Below are 19,300 nucleotides of genomic sequence, written 5' to 3'. Positions count from 1 at the left end.
GTACTTATTACCTCTCCAGAAGACAGAGCATGATGCTGGGGGAGGTATTTATAATACTTTGGTAAGCAGTAAAGAGAAAGATATTCACAGTCAAGGAAACTTGTGTATGATGCTATGTCCTGGAGGGTACTTTGAGAAATTTTTGAGACCCATTTTCTCTCAAAAAAAACTCATCCCTTACATCCAGCCCAATTTAACAACCAATTACTGAGTATCAGCTCTATCAGATCTATCTATCTATCTATCTATCTATCTATCTATCTATCTATCTATAGCTATATCAGCTATATTCTTGACTCTGTATTTAGTATTTTACAAATACAGTCTCATTTTACCTGACTCATAGATAAATAACTATAGAATAGCATACCTTTGTGAAAAAATTATTTCCCATTTTGGGGCTGTGATGATTAGTGTCATGTGTCAGCTTGGCTAAGTTATGGTGTCCAGTTGTTTGGCTAAGCAAGCACTGGCCTGAGTGTCACAGTGAGGGCATTTCATGGATATAAATCATTAGTGAGCTGATTGCATTTATGGCTGGTTAGATTGACAATCAACGAAGGAGTTGGCCTTCAGCTATGAGAGGAGTCTCCTTATCCAGTAAGTTGAAGATTTTAAGGGAGAATTGATGATTTCAACAGTCAGAAGGAAGAATTTTTATCTCTACTGCAGACAGCCAACACCTACTAGGGAACACAATGTCATCTTTGTCAGGTTTCCAACTTGCATCCTGCCCTATGGAATTTGGACTTGTCAATCTCCACAGTCACCAGAGCCAATTCCTTTAATTAATCTCACTACAATTAATTCCTATAATTATCTTCTATCTGTTCTGTTTTTCTGGAGAACCCTGACTAACGCATAGGCCTAAGAGGATCTTGGCACCACAGAGCTTCTAGGGGTCACTTTATACCCAGGAATAAATGTGATGTCTCAGAACACACCCTGAGGTGAAACTTTCATCTCCTCTACCTTATGCTCTGAGGAAGTGATTCTATACACATGAATGCACAGATTACATTTTATAGGCCCATTCACAATTGTTATGAGTGGTAGAGGTAAAAAATTCAGGGGAGGTTCACTTCTCAAACCCTGCTATGACTTTTATTTTTAAAATCTGAATTCATTCATTAGCATTCAATATTTAGGATTATACTTGATTAGTTCTCCGGAAGGGAAGCCTGTCCCCCAGGGCTGGGGTAGAACTTAGTTTTTGAGATTCCCAAGTCATGAAATCCACCAAAGCCTGGACACACAAGTGAGTCCCAGGGACAGTAAAAATAGGCCTTGATTCAAGCTGAGATTAACGATAGTGGAGTCACTGTATTGGCTCAGCCAACTCCTTCTGTGTGAATGGATTGAGTTGTATTACTCATGGAGGTTGAAGTGTTAGTAAGAGCACGTGTACACACTGTAGGCAGCCTCCCTCAGGTATAGAGAGACCTGTGTTCTCTGGCAGGCCCTGTGCTTTGTATGGCTCCCATAAAACCTATTAGTCCTCAGTCTCTGGTTGACCCAGACTGGGGAGTGAAATTATCTATGAGGCAGTCCAGAGTTTTCTAACATACCCTCTGCTCTACTGCATTCCATTCTTGTTCTCCTTGGTTGTCAGTTTTATGAATTGAGTCAACTTGTCATATCTATACTCACCCAAATGTTCTAGATGTGTTCACCAAACTTGGTATCATTTTAACTCTGTCTTAGTTCAGCAGACTTAAGAGCTCAAAGTACTCCTCTCCTGAGTAAGATTTTTCATTAACTCACTTCCTCTGTCCATGAAGTTTTATTTATTGAGTTTTAGTTATCTCTATACTTAAAATCATAGCTCCTGTAGAGTGGAATTTATTTTTTTAATTCAATTTTATTGAGATATATTCACATACCATACAATCTTCTGTGATGTACAATCAACTGTTCACAGTAGCATCATATAGTTATGCATTCATCACCCCAATCTATTTTTTGAAAATTTTCCTTGCACCAGAAAAAGTAAAAATAATAAAAAATAAAAGTGAAAAAGAACATCCAAACCATCCCATCCCCACCCTATTTTTCATTTAGTTTTTGTCCCCATTTTTCTACCCATCCATCCATACACTGGATAAAGGGAGTGCGATCTACAAGGCTTTCACAATCACACTGTCACCCCGTGTAAGTTACATTGTTATACAATCATCTTCAAGGTCAAGGTATTTACTTCTAGCTATTCCAATGCATTAAAACCTAAAAAGGGTTATCTATATAGTGCATAAGAATGTCCACCAAAATGACCTCTCAACTCTATTTGGAATCTCTCAGTCACTGAAACTATTTTGTTTCATCTCACATCCCCCTTTTGGTCAAGAAGATGTTCCCAATCCCACAATGCTGGGTCCAGATTCATCCTGGGGAGTCATATCCTGCGTTGCCAGGGAGACTTACACCCCTGGGAGTCAGGTCCCATGTAGGGGGGAGGACAGTGAATTCACCCGCCAGGTTGGCTTAGCTAGAGAGAGAGGGCCACATATGAGCAACAAAGAGGTACTCAGAGGGAGACTCTTAGACACAATTATAAGCAAGTTTAGCCTCTCCTTCACAGTAACTAGTTTCATAAGAGCAAGTCCCAAGATAGAGGGCTCGGCATCCCAAACTTTCAGTCCTCAATGTTTGTGAGAACATCAGCAACAATCCAGGTGAGGAAGCCTAACACCTCCGCATTTTCCCCCAGCTCCTCAGGGGGCCCTGCATATATATTTTTATTCTCTGCCCAAATTATTTTGGGATGTGTCGCTATTTCACACTAACTTATACAAATCTACCAGGTCTCACTTCCTGATCAAAGTTCCATGTAATTATGGTATTTGAACAAACCATATGAGTTAAATTGTTTAGGAAATGTAGATCTTCCACCAACTAAACATCTCTTCCCTTGGTCTCACATGGAAGTTGGAGTTTTAAAACACAGTATATCCTTTACCCTTTGATCCAATTTGCCCTAGTCCTAACCACATCTGCTTCATTCATATCTCTATTTGAAGTCTGGACTCTTCTTCAGCTTTTTAAAACATTGCTGTATGTGCTAATACTGACATTCATATCTGCCGATTTCTAGCTCTGATTTTCAGGTGTCACACAGATACCCAAAGTTCCAAGGATTGATCAGGTTATACACAAAGGGATCAGCATCTTAGAATCCAGAGATAGCTATTACAATTCAGAAATAGATGTGACTGCTGTAAGAGCTTACAATCTAGGGACCGTTATAATAAGCATTCTAGGGTGGAAATTTTTATCCATGATTTATCTATCTATGTAAAACCCAGACAAGATTAATATACATTCAATTCCTGAAAGCTTTAAACTCTCTCACACTGTGTCGTTGAATGTGACATTTTTTCTCCTTGGTGTGCCTTTCCCACATTCCATTTTGTGCCCTAACTCTTACCTTAACTTCAAAGCTCATCTCATGTGACACCTCCTCCAGGCAGGCTTCCCAGTGTCCCTCGGTTAAGTAGCTCTTAATCGGGATCCCTCAGCACATACTTTTATATTTAACCCTATCTCTCCATCTATATTTCAATAATTTGATGTTTTAACCTTTCTACTAGAGTTTTAGTTCCTTGAGTGAAGGGAATATATTTAATTGGAGTTTTTGTCTGAGGATCTACTTCAGGGCCACTCGAGCTTTGTTTGTTTGGTTGTTTTCTAACGATGTAATTTGGTCATTATACCTATTCACAAATATTACTTTAATCATGGGAATAATAATTATGGAAATATGAAAACAATGATTGCTAACATCTTTCTAACATCTGTTTAGTGCCTTAAGTGCCTTACAAGCCTTGTATCACCAAATCTTCCTAACCATCACTGACAAATTAATTATCTGTTCCATTTTACAGACGAATAAACTGGGTTTCATATCTAGTAATAGCAGAATGGAGATTTCAATCTAAACATCCAATAAAGTAATGATTAGTTGAAATCATCAGAGCTAATTTAGAAAATTCATTTTCATATCTTTTTCTGTAAATATACAATTAATTATTGAGACATTTGAAGTGCTGATGAATCAGTAAATAATGTTCTTCTTACATGAATATTTTGTATAGAGAAAGAGATTACCACATGCAATCTATATTCAGATGCCAAGTTATAACAGCACTTTTCATCAGATGCATCAATTTCATATTTTCCCCCTGAATTAGCTGTGAATTCTTTTGTCAGTAATTAAATTGCTTTTAATCAATTTAAGAGAGAAAAGCCATCTGTCAGGTGTGTGAACCTAATTAGCCACAGTGTTTTGAATAGACCAGTATATAATGGTAGTGATTTTATTATCAAGAGTTACAATTCAAGCATACAGATTTTTATCATTACATTTTATGTGCATCGCAACAACTCATCAAAAGACTATTTTGGGGAGAACCTCCATAACTTGATCTGATAAAGAGCATTTTATGGGAGATTACTTCTGAATGAAGACATCTGTAGTGAGGCCAGAAGTTATAGAATGCCTCTTGTAGAAGCTAATAGTCAGGCCATCCAAAAGCATTTAAATTTGATACCTATCGTGGACATGCCACAAATGTTTATTGAGCATCCTTATAGTAAGTACTGGTACCAGCACTGTAAGAACCAAGGATGAACAAGATACAGCCTCTGTATGTCATATTTTATAGTATAGTCAGGGGAGGTATTGTAGATTTAATGGAGGAAATCTAAAACTTCCTGATCTCAATGTATCAAGCCCTTTTCTCCTAAATTCTGTTATTTCTGTTCTACATGAGAGCACCACAGTTGGTGAAGACAAAGATTTAATGACAAGAGATGTAATCAGCAAGATCTGCTTCCAAGAAGCAATAAAAAACTTTTTTTTTTACATTTTATTTTGCAATAAATTCAAACTTACAGGACAGTTGCAAAAATAATACAAACCCCATACACAGAACTCCAGCCTGCCCCAACCCCCCTCCACTGATACCCAGATCCACTAACTTTAATATTTTGTCACTTTACCATTTCTTTCTTTCCCTCCCTCCCTCCTTCCCTCCCTATCATCCATCATCTATTGCTCTGTCTTCTGAACATATGAGAGCAAGTTGCACATATCCTTGAACAAATAATGTAATTCACATATACATTTTCTATGAACAAGAATATTCATTTATGTAATCACAGTAAGTGTAGTTAAGAGAGTCAAGAAATTTAACATTGATATAAAGCTTACATTCTATATTTCATTTTTTCTTATGTCCCAATTGTGTCCATTTGAGCCTTGTCTCCTCTATCCTTAGATCTCATCCAGGATCATCTATGGCATTTAATTGTCATTATCTATTTAAACTGTCTTTTTTTTTTCAATTGTGGAAACATATATACAGCATAAATCTTCCCATTCCAACCCCTCCCAAGCATTCCATTTAGTGGGATTAATCACATTCACAATGTTGTAATGCCATCACCTTCCCACCATCCATTACTAGAAATTCCCCTTCACCTCAAACAGAAACTCTACACTCATTTCTTATTGACTCCCCATTGCCCCTTCCCCCACTTCTCGTAAACCATACACTATTTTTCATCTCTATTATCATATTCCCTGATACTTTCTTTGTGTTTACCATGGGGCTAAAATTTAAAATCCTTAATCTATAACAATCTTGTTTTCTTTGATACCCACTTAACTTCAATAGGACACATAAACTATGTTCCTATACTCCTCCATTCCTCCACCTTTATGTAGTTCTTGTCAAAAATTACATATTTTACATTGAGTCCAAAACCACAGATTTATCATTATACTTTTTGTATTTTAGATCCTGTAGGAAGTAAATAGTGGAGCTACAAATCAAAAATACAGTAGTATTGGTATTTACTAGGTGATCTTTACTGGAAATCTTTATTCCTTCATGTGGTTTCAGTCAATTGTTTAGTGTCCCTTCCTTTCTGCTTGCTCAATTCCCTTTAGCATTTCTTATAGGACTGATCTACTTACTGGTGAAGTCCCTCAGCTTTTGATTATCTGGGAATATTTTCATTTCCCCTCATTTTTAACCTCCAACTGTTTGTGAATTTTCTAAGTCTCTGATGGTTATTGACTTCTAACTGTGCCATTGTGGTCAGAGAATGTGCTTTGAATAATTTCAATTTTTATTTAAATTTATTGAGGCTTGTTTTATGTCCCAGCATATGGTCTATTCTGGAGAAAGTTCCGTGATCACTAGAGAACAATGTGCACCCTGGTGATTTGGGATGTGATGTTCTATATGTCTGTTAAATCAAATTCATTTATCTGATTGTTTAGGTTTTCAATTTCCTTATTGGTCTTCTGTCTGGTTGATCTATCTATAGGAGACAGTGATTTGTTGAAGTCTCCCACAATTATTGTGGAAACAGACATTGCTTCCTTTAGTTTTGCCAGTGTTTCTCTCATGTATTTTGTGGCACCTTGATTGGGTGCATAAACATTTATGATTGTTATTTCTTCTTGTTGAATTGCCCCTTTTATTAGAATGTCATGGCCTTCTTTGTCTCTCATAACATCCTGGCATTTAAAGTCTATTTTATCTGAGATTAATATTGCTACTCCTGCTTTCTTTTGGCTGTAGCTTGCATGAAATATTTTTTATCCTTTCACTTTCAATTTCTTTGTGCCCCTGTGTCTAAGATGAGTCTCATGTATGCAACATATTGATGGTTCATATTTTTTGATCCCCTCTGCCAATCTATATCTTTTAATTGGGGAGTTTAATCCATTTACATTCAATGTTATTACTGTGAAGGCATTTCTTGAATCAGCCATCCTATCCTTTGGTTTATGTTTGTCAGATATATTTTTTCCCTCCCTCTCTTATTGTCCTTTAATGAACCAATATTGAATCTCTTTAGTACTGAACCATTATCTATAACTCACTCTCCTTTGTTTGTTTCTCTGTTGGTAGGGCTCCCTTTAGAATCTGAAGTAGGGCAGGTCATTTATTAGCAAAACCTCTCAGCATTTGCTTGTCTGTGAAAAATGTAAGCTCTCCCTGAAATTTGAAGGAGAGCTTTGCTGGATAAAGTATTCTTGGTTGGAAATTTTTCTCTCTCAGAATTTTAAATATGTCATGCCACTGCCTTCTTGCCTCCATGGTGGCCACTGAGTACTTAGTCTTATGTTGTTTCCTTTGTATGTGTTGAATTGCTTTTCTCTTGCTGCTTTCAGAACTTGCTCCTTCTCTTCAGTATCTGACAGTCTGATCAGAATATGTCTTGGAGTGGGTTTATTTGGATTTATTCTATTTGGAGTTCACTGGGCCTTTATGCTTTGTGTATTTATATTGTGTAGAAGGTTTGGGAAGTTTTCCCCAACAATTTCTTTGAGTACTCTTTCTAGACCTTTACCCTTCTCTTCCCCTTCTTGGACACCAATGAGTCTTATATTTGGATGTTTTATTTTATCTATCATATCCCTGAGGTCCATTTTGATTTTTTTGATTTTTTTCCCCATTCTTTCTTTTGTTCTTTCATTTTCCTTTCTGTGGTCCTCGAGGTCACTGATTTGTTGTTCAGCTTCCTCTAGTCTTGTACTAAGAGTATCCAGAATCTTTTTAATTGGTCAGCCGTTTCTTTTATTTCCATAAGATCATCTATTTTTTTATTTACTCTTGCAATTTCTTCTTTATGCTCTTCTCGGGTCTTCTTCATGTCCTTTATATCCTGTGCCATGCTCTTCTTCATGTCCTTTATATCCTGTGCCATGCTCTCATTGTTTCTCTTTAGTTCTTTGATTAATTGCTCCAAGTACTGTGTCTCCTCTGATCTTTTGATTTGGGTGTTTGGGTTTGGGTTATCCGTATCGTCTGTTTTTTTCATATGCTTTAAAATTTTCTGTTGTTTTTGGCCTCTTGGCATTTGCTTTACTTGGTAGGGTTCTTTTAGGATATGTAGAATTATTCAAAGGCTAATCTCTAATTTGTCAGATCTACAGCTTGGTGGAGTACACTTTCTCTAACTAACCAGTAGGTGGCATCAATGAGCCACCTATTCCCCTCAGGCCAGTTCTCCCCAACTTTGTCTTAATCGTGTGTGGGGGTTTGATTCTTGTGGGGTCCAATTGGTGCACCAAGTTTGGGTGTGTTGTTGGTGCTGTCTGCCCTGAATGTGGGGCATGTGTCTGAGTGGTTAGGGAGGGAGGGCAGCTTTAATAATCAAACCTCCTAGGTGTTCCCAGAGATTTAAGGCTGTTGCAAGAATCTAAACCTTCATTGCAGTCTTGCCATAGATTCTCTCTGCCGCTGACCCACAAGTCCTTGGTATTGGCATATGGTTCCTGGGGTTTCCAAGTGGATCCCCCTTCCAAGCCGTGCCCTTCTAGGGCCTCTGCTGAGGGAAGGTTGTGCTACGTCACAAGTGCATGCTGTCCCTCAAGGGAAGTTCTGGGCCGCCGGGCCATGTAGGGGCGTTCCCAGCCTGCTGTAAGGATGGCTGAATGGGGTGTGTTAATTTCCCCCTTTTCACACAGCTCTGCCTTCCCAGCTCCAGAACAATTAGCTGTGGGTGTGCGAAAGGCTATTGTCCACTCCTGATACTGTGGTGTGTGTGTGAGCTGCTGGAAACACTTCCTGTCACACTGGGTTTTTTGGCATGGCTCTGGCCAGAGGTGCCTGCACCAGGCAGGAGCGTTTCCAGCCCGCTGGGAAGATAGCTGCAAAGGGCATGGTTTTTTTCCCCTTTTGGCTAACCTCTGCCTTCTTCGCTCTGAAACAACTGCAGCAGGTGTGTGAAAGACTTTCTTCCACGTCAGATATTGAGGTGTTCGCACAGCTCGTTCCTGTTGAGCGTCACTGTGTGGTTCTCACTGCTGTATCTGCAGCTACTTTTGGGTTTTTTTAAAAAGAACTAGTCTGTCTCCAAATGCCAACCCACAGTTTCCCCATACTGCAGCATAGCTGCTAGATATTCAGCAGGCTTACTCACTCGATTCAAAACTCAGACTCCCAGTGTCACCAAGTGCATGGTCCCTGTGGATTTAGCAGACCTTGTCCAGCTGGTGCATCACTGGAATTGATGTTCTGAGTTGCTTTCTGGCTTTTATCTAGTATTTTTCACAGAGGTATTTTTTTGCCCTGTCTCTCTAGCCACCAACTTAGGTTCTCCTGCAATAAAAAACTTTTAAGCAATGGTAGGTGGTCTTTCAAAAGACATTAACTTAGAAGATCTGTTTTAGAGCCTAAGATGTGAAGGTTCAGAAAACTCTTTCAAACATGAACACAGAGAAAAGGTGTTATGTAGCAGGCATTTTTTTAATTACTTGGAAACAAGAGCAAAAACAGTTTCAGTTCTCTTCTGAAAAGAATAGAAATATCTAGGCTATTGGCATATTGATGATTGAATCTGCATTTTAAAGGCTGACATTTTATAATTGCAGACATGTAATTAAGAAATATGAAAACTGAGAACTCTGCTATACAACAAACAAAAAGACTGACCTGACATAAAAGGACAAGGGTAGAAAAAAAATTGGAACAGTGGGTGACAAAGTGATATTCATCAAGAGGGCCTTTGAACTCTCACTTCCGTTAACCTAGTACACTCATCTAAGTGCATCTTTACCTTCCAGATGAATTACAAACTCCCTGAAACACACTACCAATTTCTTCATTTGTAGCTCGTAACTAGTTACCCCAATTCTTGCTGCAATTTCAATAGTACTGAATGCCCTAGAATTGAACAGTAATTTGTTTTTTTCTCTGCTGAGCAATCCATTCTGCATTCATCTATATGACTTATTAAGATACATAGGAGAGCTCTGTTGAGTGTCTTAAGCAACTCGTGAGAACTGCAAGAATTCTCAAATTTCCTAATATCACAATAGCCTAGTTTAGTTTTAGGGATCATTTATCAAAAAGAAACACAGTTTTTAGCAACCTAAGAGTTACTGCCAGCCTTGCAGTGTGTGATATTTAAATTCATGCCTCAGCAAAATTACAAATTACATGACATATTAGTTCATGAATAGACAAAACTTAGAATAGTAAATCTGCAAATGTCAAGGGTCTCCTCTAATACAAAATGCCAACAACTGAGCATAATTCCAAGTAATCATTTTTCTTGAAATTTAAAGTCAATGCTCGGACACCACACATTGTGAAGAACAGGTAGTGAGCAATAGTTGATCTCATCTAAGTTGGTGATATCTGACATTACACATTTTTGTTAAAACCGATGGACAAACTTTATATGGCTATAGTTTTCTTTTTCAAAGCAAGAAATTTATTAATCAGAGATATAAGAATTCTAAAGTTTTGACCAAAGGAAAGAGGTTCTGTCAACAAGCACAAAGTGCCACAATGGGGAAAAATTGAGTGAAACAACTGCACAAATGGCTTCAGGAAATGAAACAAAGAGGGTCTTGTGTACTCACAGCAACTGGAATTGAAGTGACAGTGGCTTGCTTTTTATTGGTAAATCCACTTTGGATTAAGGGCATACAAATATATCTGTGGGGACTGCTTTTCTCTCCTACAAGGAATTCTAACATTCCAAGTTCTTCCCATTCTCAAACAAAGAAATCATTAGTGCTTCATGACAGACCTTCCCCAGGATAAATGTCACATTTAAGTCCTCCATTTCTGCCTTTGATTCTTCCCTCTGCCTTCCTCATGTCATTTTGGGGGCTCCTGCAGTACTGGTTCCCTTTAGGTAACTGGAACACTATGTTCTTATGGAGCATTAATGGGCTTCAACTGGGTCATTGAGAAGACATAGCTTCCTTGACCCCATAGTTAACTTAATGCAACAGACCAAACTCTCAAATTCCATAATCCCTCAGCTTTTCTAAGAAAAGACCTAATCATCTGATTTGAAGCATTTCATACAGGTCTCCTCACCTGGATTTAGGGTCCTTTATATGTCTTGTTCCCACTGCATTTGGAGGAAGAGGGTATCCTCAAATAAGTCCAGAAATGCCCTAAATCTAAACTTTCCCCAACTGAATTAATTTGCTCTTGTACTGATCTCCACTTGAACAAACTTTACTCTCTTCTTTTCTAACGACTTATCTTCTATCTTCAAGTTTCAAGACCTCCACTGTCTGAAAGAATCTTTCCCTCTGTTTTCCTACTGTTCTGTTATCTATCTTTATTTATCTCATTTAATTCTTACGTAACTCCATGAGGTGGGAGCTTTTGCTAACCCATTAGACAGGAATGAATCTGAGTCCCGTGGAGGTTAGTATCTCTCTCTGTCTCTCTCTCCTTTCTTCCCTCTTTCTTAACTTCCTTTTCCTTCCTGTTTCAAAGTATTTTGAGTTCCATGCACTTTCACATTGCCATTTTAGATTCACAAGTAACTCTAAATTTGGGTGATCTGCTTGTTCTACCATTTTTAATTTGCTACATCAAGAGAGTATTAATACCTTGTCTGTGTTAATTGAGATGATCATGTGTTGTTTTTTTTCCTTCAATTTGTTAATACAGTGTAGTACATTAATTGATTTCCTTGTCTTGAACCATCCTCGCATACCTGGAATAGAAGCCATTTGATCCTTGTGTATAATTCTTTTAATATGCTGTTGGATTCAATTTTCAAATATTTTGTTGAGGATTTTTCCATCTCTATTCATTAGATAAATTGATCCATAATTTTCATTTCTTGTGGTATCTTTACCATCATGGTTGATGCAGAAAATGCATTTGACAAAATCCAGCAAACTTTCTTGATAAAAGCACTTCAAAAAATAGGAATAGGAGGAACTTCCTCAACATGATGAAGGACATATATTAAAAACCCACAGCTAACATCATACTCAATGGTGAAAGACTGAAAGCCTTCCCTCTAAGATCTGGGCAAAACAAGGATGCCTGCTCTCTCCATGTTACTCACCATTGTGATAGAAGTTCTAGCTAGAACAATTAGGCAAGAAAAAGAAGTAAAAGGCATCCACATTGGAAAGGAAGAAGGGAAGAAGTAAGATTTTCACTTTTTGCAGATGACATTATCCTATATGTAGAAAGTCCTGAAAATTCTATAAGGAAGCTACTAAAGCCAATAAACTAGTTCAGCAAAGTGGCAGGATGCAAGATCGACACTCAAAATAAGTAGTGTTTCTGTACACTAGTAATGAACAATCTAAGGAAGAAATTAAGAAAAAAATTCCATATACAATAGCAACTATAAGAATCAAAAAAGTTGAAATAAATGTAACCAAGGACATAAAGGGCTTACCAACAGTAAACAATAAGACATTGCTAAAAGAAAGAAAAGAAGACCTAAATAAATGGAAGGACAGTCTGTGCTCATGGATCAGAAGACTAATTTTCATTAAGATGTCAATTCTAACCAAATTGATTTACAGAACCAATGCAATCCCAATCAAAATTCCAACAGCTTACTTTGCAGAAATGGAAAAGTCAGTTATCAAAGTTTTGGAAATGTAAACATCCCCAAATAGCCAAAAACATCTTGGAAAGAACAAATTTAGAGGACTCACACTTTCTCACTTTAAAGCACATTACAAAGCTACAGTAGTCAACAAAGCATGATATTAACATAAAGATAGATATATTGACCAATGGTATCAAATTAAGAGTTCAGAAATAGATCCTCACATCTATGGCCAATTGGTATTTGACAAGGCTGCCAAGTCCACTCAACTGGGACACAATAGTCTCTTCAAAAAAAAATGGATCTGGGAGAACTGGATATCCATACGCAAAAGAATGAAAGAGGGGCCCTATCTTACACTATATACAAAAATTAACTCAAAATGAATGAAAGACCAAAATATAACAGGCAGCACCATAAAACTCTTAGAAGAAAATGTAGGGAAGCATCTTCAATATCTTTTGGAGGTAATGGTTTCTTAGACTTTACACCCAAAACACAAACAATGAAAGAAAAAAATAAATGGAACCTCTTTAAAATTAATAACTTTTGTGCATCAAAAAACGTTGTCCAAAAGGTTAAAAGACAACCCCCACAATGGGAGAAAATATTTGGAAATCACATATCCAATAAGGGTCCTATATCTAGAATATGTAAAGGAATCCTATAACTCAACAATGAAAAGGCAAACAACCCAATTTAAAAACAGGCAAAAGAGTTAAATAGATGTTTCTCCAAAAAGGAAATACAAATGGCTGATAAACACATGAAAAGATGGTCAACATCACTAGCTATCAAGGAAATGCAAATCAAAATCACAATGAAATATTGCACACCTACTAGATGACCATTGTTGAAAAACAAAGAGCTAAAAGTGTTGGAGAGGATATAGAGAAACAGGAACACTTATTCGTTGTTGGTGGGAGGGTAAAATGGTGCAGCCACTGTGGAAGACAGTTGGCAGCTCCTCAGGAAGCTAAGTATAGGATTTCCATGTGATCTGGCAATCCTAGGTATATACCCAGGAGAAGTGAGAGCAAGGACTGAAACAGACACTTGCACACTGATGTCCCCAGCATCATTATTCACAATTGCCAAAAGATGGAAGCATATATTGTGTCCATAGGCAAGCTCAAAAAGTTAGAATCTAGAATATAGGTAACCAGTAAATAGATTGGGGTTTGAGAATGGGGAGTTGGTGCTTAACTTGTACAGAATTGCTATTTAGGCTGATAGCAAAGGGTTGGAAATGGATGGCAGTGATGGTAGCATATTATTGTGAATGTAATCAACAGCACTGAACTATACAGGAGAATATGAATAAAAGAGGAAACTTTAGGGTTTATATATTACTATAATAAATATTAAAAGATAAAATATAGGACTGCACAGCACAGTCCTATTGTAGAAGATGTAGTGTAGTCAATAGTACAATTATAAGAATATTCTTTCAAGGGTTATAAAAAATGTATAATACTAATACATGGTGGCAATAATAGAGTGATATATAGGAAAAATACACCTAATGTAAATAATGGACAATAGATAGAACTATTTTAATAATCTTTCATCAATTGTAACAAAGTTAACTACTGTTAAAAAAAACAGTACACCTATAAACAAAAAAAAGTGCTGTCATCGATAGTAACAAATGTTCCACACCAATGCAAAGTGTTGGTGGTGGTGTGGTGTATAGGAATCCCATATTTTATGCATGACTGTTTTGTAAATTCATAACTTCTCTTATAAAAAAAGAATATGAATAAAGGTAGGGGAAAACAGAAAATTGTTTGGCTTGGAAAGCACAGTGCATTAGGAGAAAATAAATGTGCTGGCAGTAGAAATTGAAGTATATGTATATTTTAAATAATATTACATTATATCATACCATATCATATTGATCATATTGTCATATTCAAAATGTAAATTATATTATGCAAAAATAAATATTAAAAGAATAAACAAGAAGCTAATAAAATTCTTCATTGTAGTCAGCAAGAGGAATGGGGTTGAGGCTTCTTAGAGTATACATTTGTAACACAGTTTTGACACAGAGCCTCATAAATGTTTTTGCTATTAAATAAGAACCATAATTTGAGTACAAGCTGATAAAAGAAACAATTTGATATCAAATTGATACTATAACCACAAAGACAAAAGTACTGTATCTAGTGACCTGGAGTGCACCACCATGTTTGTGACAACTTAGTGGATTATACACTAAGGTGCAAAAGATCAATAACACAAAAACATACTGTATTCCATAGTCTTTTGTCTGTAGAATTTCTGGCATAGTTATTTCAAAATTATACTATAGGATAAAAAGAATAAGTAATTATCTTAGTATTAGCTCGCAAGGTTTCAGTATAAGAGAAAAGATCCACAAGAAATATTAAATAACTTACGGCACATCTCCCCAATGTTAAATTTAAATGGGAATTGGTATCAAGGATTCAGGGTTTTTAAAATATATACATATACATATATTTTTTTTTCCTACTCACCGAAGAACCCTCGAAGCCTGATATTCCAACAGCAATGAGCACTCCTGAAGTCCATCTTTAATTTTCTAAACATATTTCTCCATGGAACTTCACAGAGAAATCTAATTCTTGGCTGAAGAGGGGATAAGTAGATGATTGCTAGGACATCTTATTTTCGCACTGTACAGGGGAGCCCTGTAATACCCAACAAAGGGTCTTAGGTCCAACTAGACACTCAGACTCATTGGACTACCACAGGCCATGCATGGACCGGTCTGCATAGGAGGATATAGGGCAGGACTCTCTCAGCTGCCAGAAGGGTGCATCAGCTATCCCTCTGGTGGGAGCTCTGCAGCAGCCACACATCAGTGCACCCAGGTGCAAGCAGATGAAATCCACAAGCAGAAGTGTGAAACCTGCTGTGTCTTTATTCGCCTCACTCCCTACCAGAACTAATGTCTCTTCCAACAACACCATGGGCATAGCTTCCAGGGTCTCTAGGACACAGGAAGCCAAAAATATGCCTTCCTATCAGGTATTTATTATTTTTCAAACCCAGATTAAATTTTCCAAGGAGTGTTCAATTTTACCATACTCGGTATTGTTTAGTAACCTTCCCTCTTTTCCTGTTTCCAGGCAAGTAGCTGAGACGTTAACAGATCAAATTCTCATGCAGGTGATGAATAGGTTTTGTTCACCTTTTGCCCACAAAGGTATTCAAATGTTAAAGTTGTTTTAAAAATAGCAAGAAAATAATAATGATTTGCCACTGTTGGAGATGGCTATTATGCTAACAGCTTAATCTGAATGTTGGTAAATTTAGAAGGAAAAAAAAAAATTAAAGGCCTTGATCCCAGGAATCCAAGAAGCACGGGTTGATAAGAATGGCAGCTAATGAATGCAGAAGCAATGGCAGAATTGAGATTGGATGATTTTGCCATTTTTAGGAAAATGTTTGTTTAGGGCAAGGATTGTCAATGGCTGCTAAAACCTTGAAGTAAAAGAGAATGGAGCCTGGATGTTTGCATAGTTCAAAAACGTCACCCACAGATTGCTTGATATTCACAAGGCAAGCTTTCTTTTACACTGCAGAGTTTTGTCTGTCCCCACTGTAACCCAATGATCAAGTTACTGTCACTTTCATCGTCTCTTCCCCAGGGGAGAACAGTGTCAAACATGTAGCGTCACTAGGCTTATATGGATCAACCCCTTCCTTCTCCACCCTTCTTGGGATTTGGTTACCTGCATGAAGCACCCATTCCATGCTCTTGCATGTCATGTATTTTACAGCAGTAAGCCCTGATGAGTCCAGGGGAGGCCTGCTGGTGGTTTTTCAGCAGGGCACGTAATAATAGGTAGACACAATCAAATCTGAAAAGCAATAACAACATGCAACTTGGGCAACACATCTATTCCAAGTGCTTCAGAGAAGAGTTTTAGCAACTCTGATGAAAATCTTCCATTTGTTTCTAAAACCCCTCTCCACCCTCCTCTGCCCTGCTCTGTGCCTGTATTGCATTAATTGTATGGGTTGTATTTTTCGCTACTCAATCCTCTAGATCCCAGTAGTGTTCAGCCAATGGTGAGTTTTTGCAGATTGGAAGAAGGCAGGAGAGTGAGGTTGCATATTTAGTTGCCCAGCTGCCTTCCTGCAGTGGTGTCTTGAGCTGACTGCATACCTCTACCAAAAGCCAGGGGGGTGTACAATACATGGAATTTCACAGAGACACTTGCTGTTTTCGGTTTTGCTACGCAATTGTGCCTTGTAAGTACAGGGATTCCGATAAATATTGTTGCATGTGATTCCTAATAACAAAAGAGAAGAAGTGTAGCATACTTAAATTATTATATATCATATTATTGAAAATAGTTTCAAGAGAAGAGAATGTCTCTTTTGACTATGCATCAATGAGCACTGAAACACATAGTTGCAAGTTTGTAAGTCTGAAGCATGGAAGAATTGTCCACAGGACACTGTTATACCTTAGAGATACTTATTTTGGTTGACCAAATTGGTAGTCTATAGCATTTTTATTTCTTTTCAACAAATTTCTTCACAGTTTATGAAAGAGGAAGAATAACAGAAGACTTTTCTCTTTATCTTCTCAGGCAGATTCTTTTAAATTTTATTTCTAATTACATAAATTATTTTTCAAATTTTTAAAGCAGAATTTATTTGATATATAAAATTTGAAAATAAAAATAAGAATTTAAAATATTGGCAATATTCCATCAATATTAATAATAACTCATTCCTAATATTTTCATGTAAGTCTTCTCTTTGCACATTTTACTGGGGAGGGGGAGGCCCAGTGACACAGTGGGAGGTCATAGCTGAGGAAAACATTTCTGGGACAAAGTCATTTCAGGGGCAAAGCTAAGGTCACTTTCCCTGATGATTCCATGATTGTGTGACTATAAGAGGCCATAATGAATTTGTTGAGACAGTAGATTAGAAAATACGTGTGTCAGGACCATTTAACTTAAGTCATTTTTTTGCCTTCATTTTAACCATATCTAAACACAATCCTGTAACAAATCAAAAACACTTACAGTTTTGCCACTCATCCAAGATCCAGTCAGGAAAGGATCCTCGGGCTTCCTGAATATCTTGTAAACTGTGATCAATTCATCCTCAATACAAATGCTGACCCCCTTAGGTTTGAGGCTAGACCATTGAGATGTAACTCAAGAGATGGCTGCACACAGCTAAGAAAAAGGAAACCCAGCATTGTATTGGCCAGGAGCAGTATGAGTTTCTAAGAGCAAGTGGGCAAAAGAGAAGCCAAGGGCATGGCTAGAAAAGCAGGAGTGAGGGAAGATGTCAAATTTCACAACCAATCCATTAAAAAGAAAGAAAGAAAGAAAGAAAGAAAGAAACAGCATAAGAAACAAGGCAAGGCTTATAAAAAGTTATGAAGTGTAAATCAATAAATGAATAAATGAATGAATGGTGCACAGAAAGGGTGCGGGCAATTCATTATTAGGGCTAAATATTTTATCTCTGCTTTTATGACATCTGAGATTTAGAAAGGACCTGATAATGCAGAGTATTTGATTTCAAATGTGCTCCTTAGAACCTAGAGTGCTTCAAGAGCTGTTCCAAGTAGAGAAAGGGAGAAGGGAAGGGATGGGTGGAAATGTCTCTTTCCCTTGACCCCACCTCCCCATCTCCCACCCTCTGCAAAGCACACATTTAATTTGTTTACTGCTTCATGTGTTGGCTGCATGTGCTACTCTATGACTGAAAAAGGCTGAAAAAACAGTGACCAAAATATTAGAAGAGAAAGTTTAGACTTATTCATCTTTTTGGGTGAAGGCAACCCAGAATTTTCATCTGTTTCTTTCAATACCCTGAATGTCTCTTGTTTATGACTCCAAAGCAGAGGAAGAAAGATTAATTATCTATAGACCCAAGTACATTTCGGACCAAACTGGGAACACAAAAAACACATTTGCAGACATTTCTTCTCATATAGGGATTTTAAAACTTCAATAACAAAATGCTTTAAAACACTTGGGTTGCATAAATGTCACACTCTGTGAATGTGTGCTAAAATCTTTCCTCCTTTTACTATACTGAGTAAGAATTTCTTTGTTTATGACTGGTAGAGCCACAGAAAAATTTTGGAATGTTTCAGGATGTTTCGTGATTAAAATAAGATTTTTTCAAGTTAATTACCCTTCAGAATTCCCTTACTCAACTTCAGGCTTGCAAAATAGGCTTTTCAATGGATGTCATGAACTTTCACTTTGGATGTAAAGAACTTAACAATAAAGAATTCATCTTATAATGTCTTTACACATCCTAGATGTGCTTTAGATGAGACAGGTTTCTTATCTATTCATCTCTGCCTTATTATCCATAGCTCAAATTCCCTCAATTTATGGTTAAAGGCCATGTGTGTTGCCTTAGATGAACCAAGAGTAATCAGCACGTGCCTTATTTAGGGTTCATTACAAAAGTTTCCAACCCAACATCCTTGGCTCAAGTGTACCCCAATGATATCCCATCCAAGTGGCCAAAATGGGACTCCTCTTGGATTTCGTCTGAGGGACAATAAACTGGCTATGATGAAGTAGGCACAATTACCAAAATGCAAAGAATTGCTTTTCAACTCCAGTGCATTATTTTAACAGCATCTCTGTCTCTTTTTATTTCACCAAAGATTCCCAGGGATGGGGTGAGTGGGAGACTTCGTAGTGGTAGCAGTGAGAGAATTTATGTAGAACATTATCCTGCCATACACAGTTCAAAATAACATTGGAAAGACACAATACCTCTTCCACTTTATTCCAAATTTAAGCTAGTCATTAGACTTCTATGGTAACTCTAGTGATTGCAAAAAATGTATACATGTCATCATCATCATCATCACCAACATCATCATCATAATCATGTTTGTTTATTCATGGCTGAAATGTTGGAGAATTTTGGTTATACACAGTCTTCTGTATGTGATATTCCT

The 19,300-nt window shown here is 37.2% G+C and overlaps 1 long non-coding RNA gene across 1 annotated transcript in view; it reads right to left on the bottom strand.

The window, feature by feature from the left end:
• The window catches only part of LOC119535520, a 58,735-nt gene extending 43,609 nt beyond the window's left edge, over positions 1-15,126 (bottom strand). Inside the window, exon 1 of the long non-coding RNA XR_005217191.1 lies at positions 14,853-15,126. This is a non-coding gene — a long non-coding RNA (uncharacterized LOC119535520). The remainder of the gene's footprint in view (positions 1-14,852) is intronic.
• Between the last annotated feature and the right edge of the window lie 4,174 nt (positions 15,127-19,300).

The sequence above is a fragment of the Choloepus didactylus genome, chromosome 5 (assembly GCF_015220235.1).
Source record: "Choloepus didactylus isolate mChoDid1 chromosome 5, mChoDid1.pri, whole genome shotgun sequence".
Lineage (NCBI taxonomy): Eukaryota > Metazoa > Chordata > Mammalia > Pilosa > Megalonychidae > Choloepus > Choloepus didactylus.
This window is presented reverse-complemented; position numbering and strand designations above follow the sequence as displayed.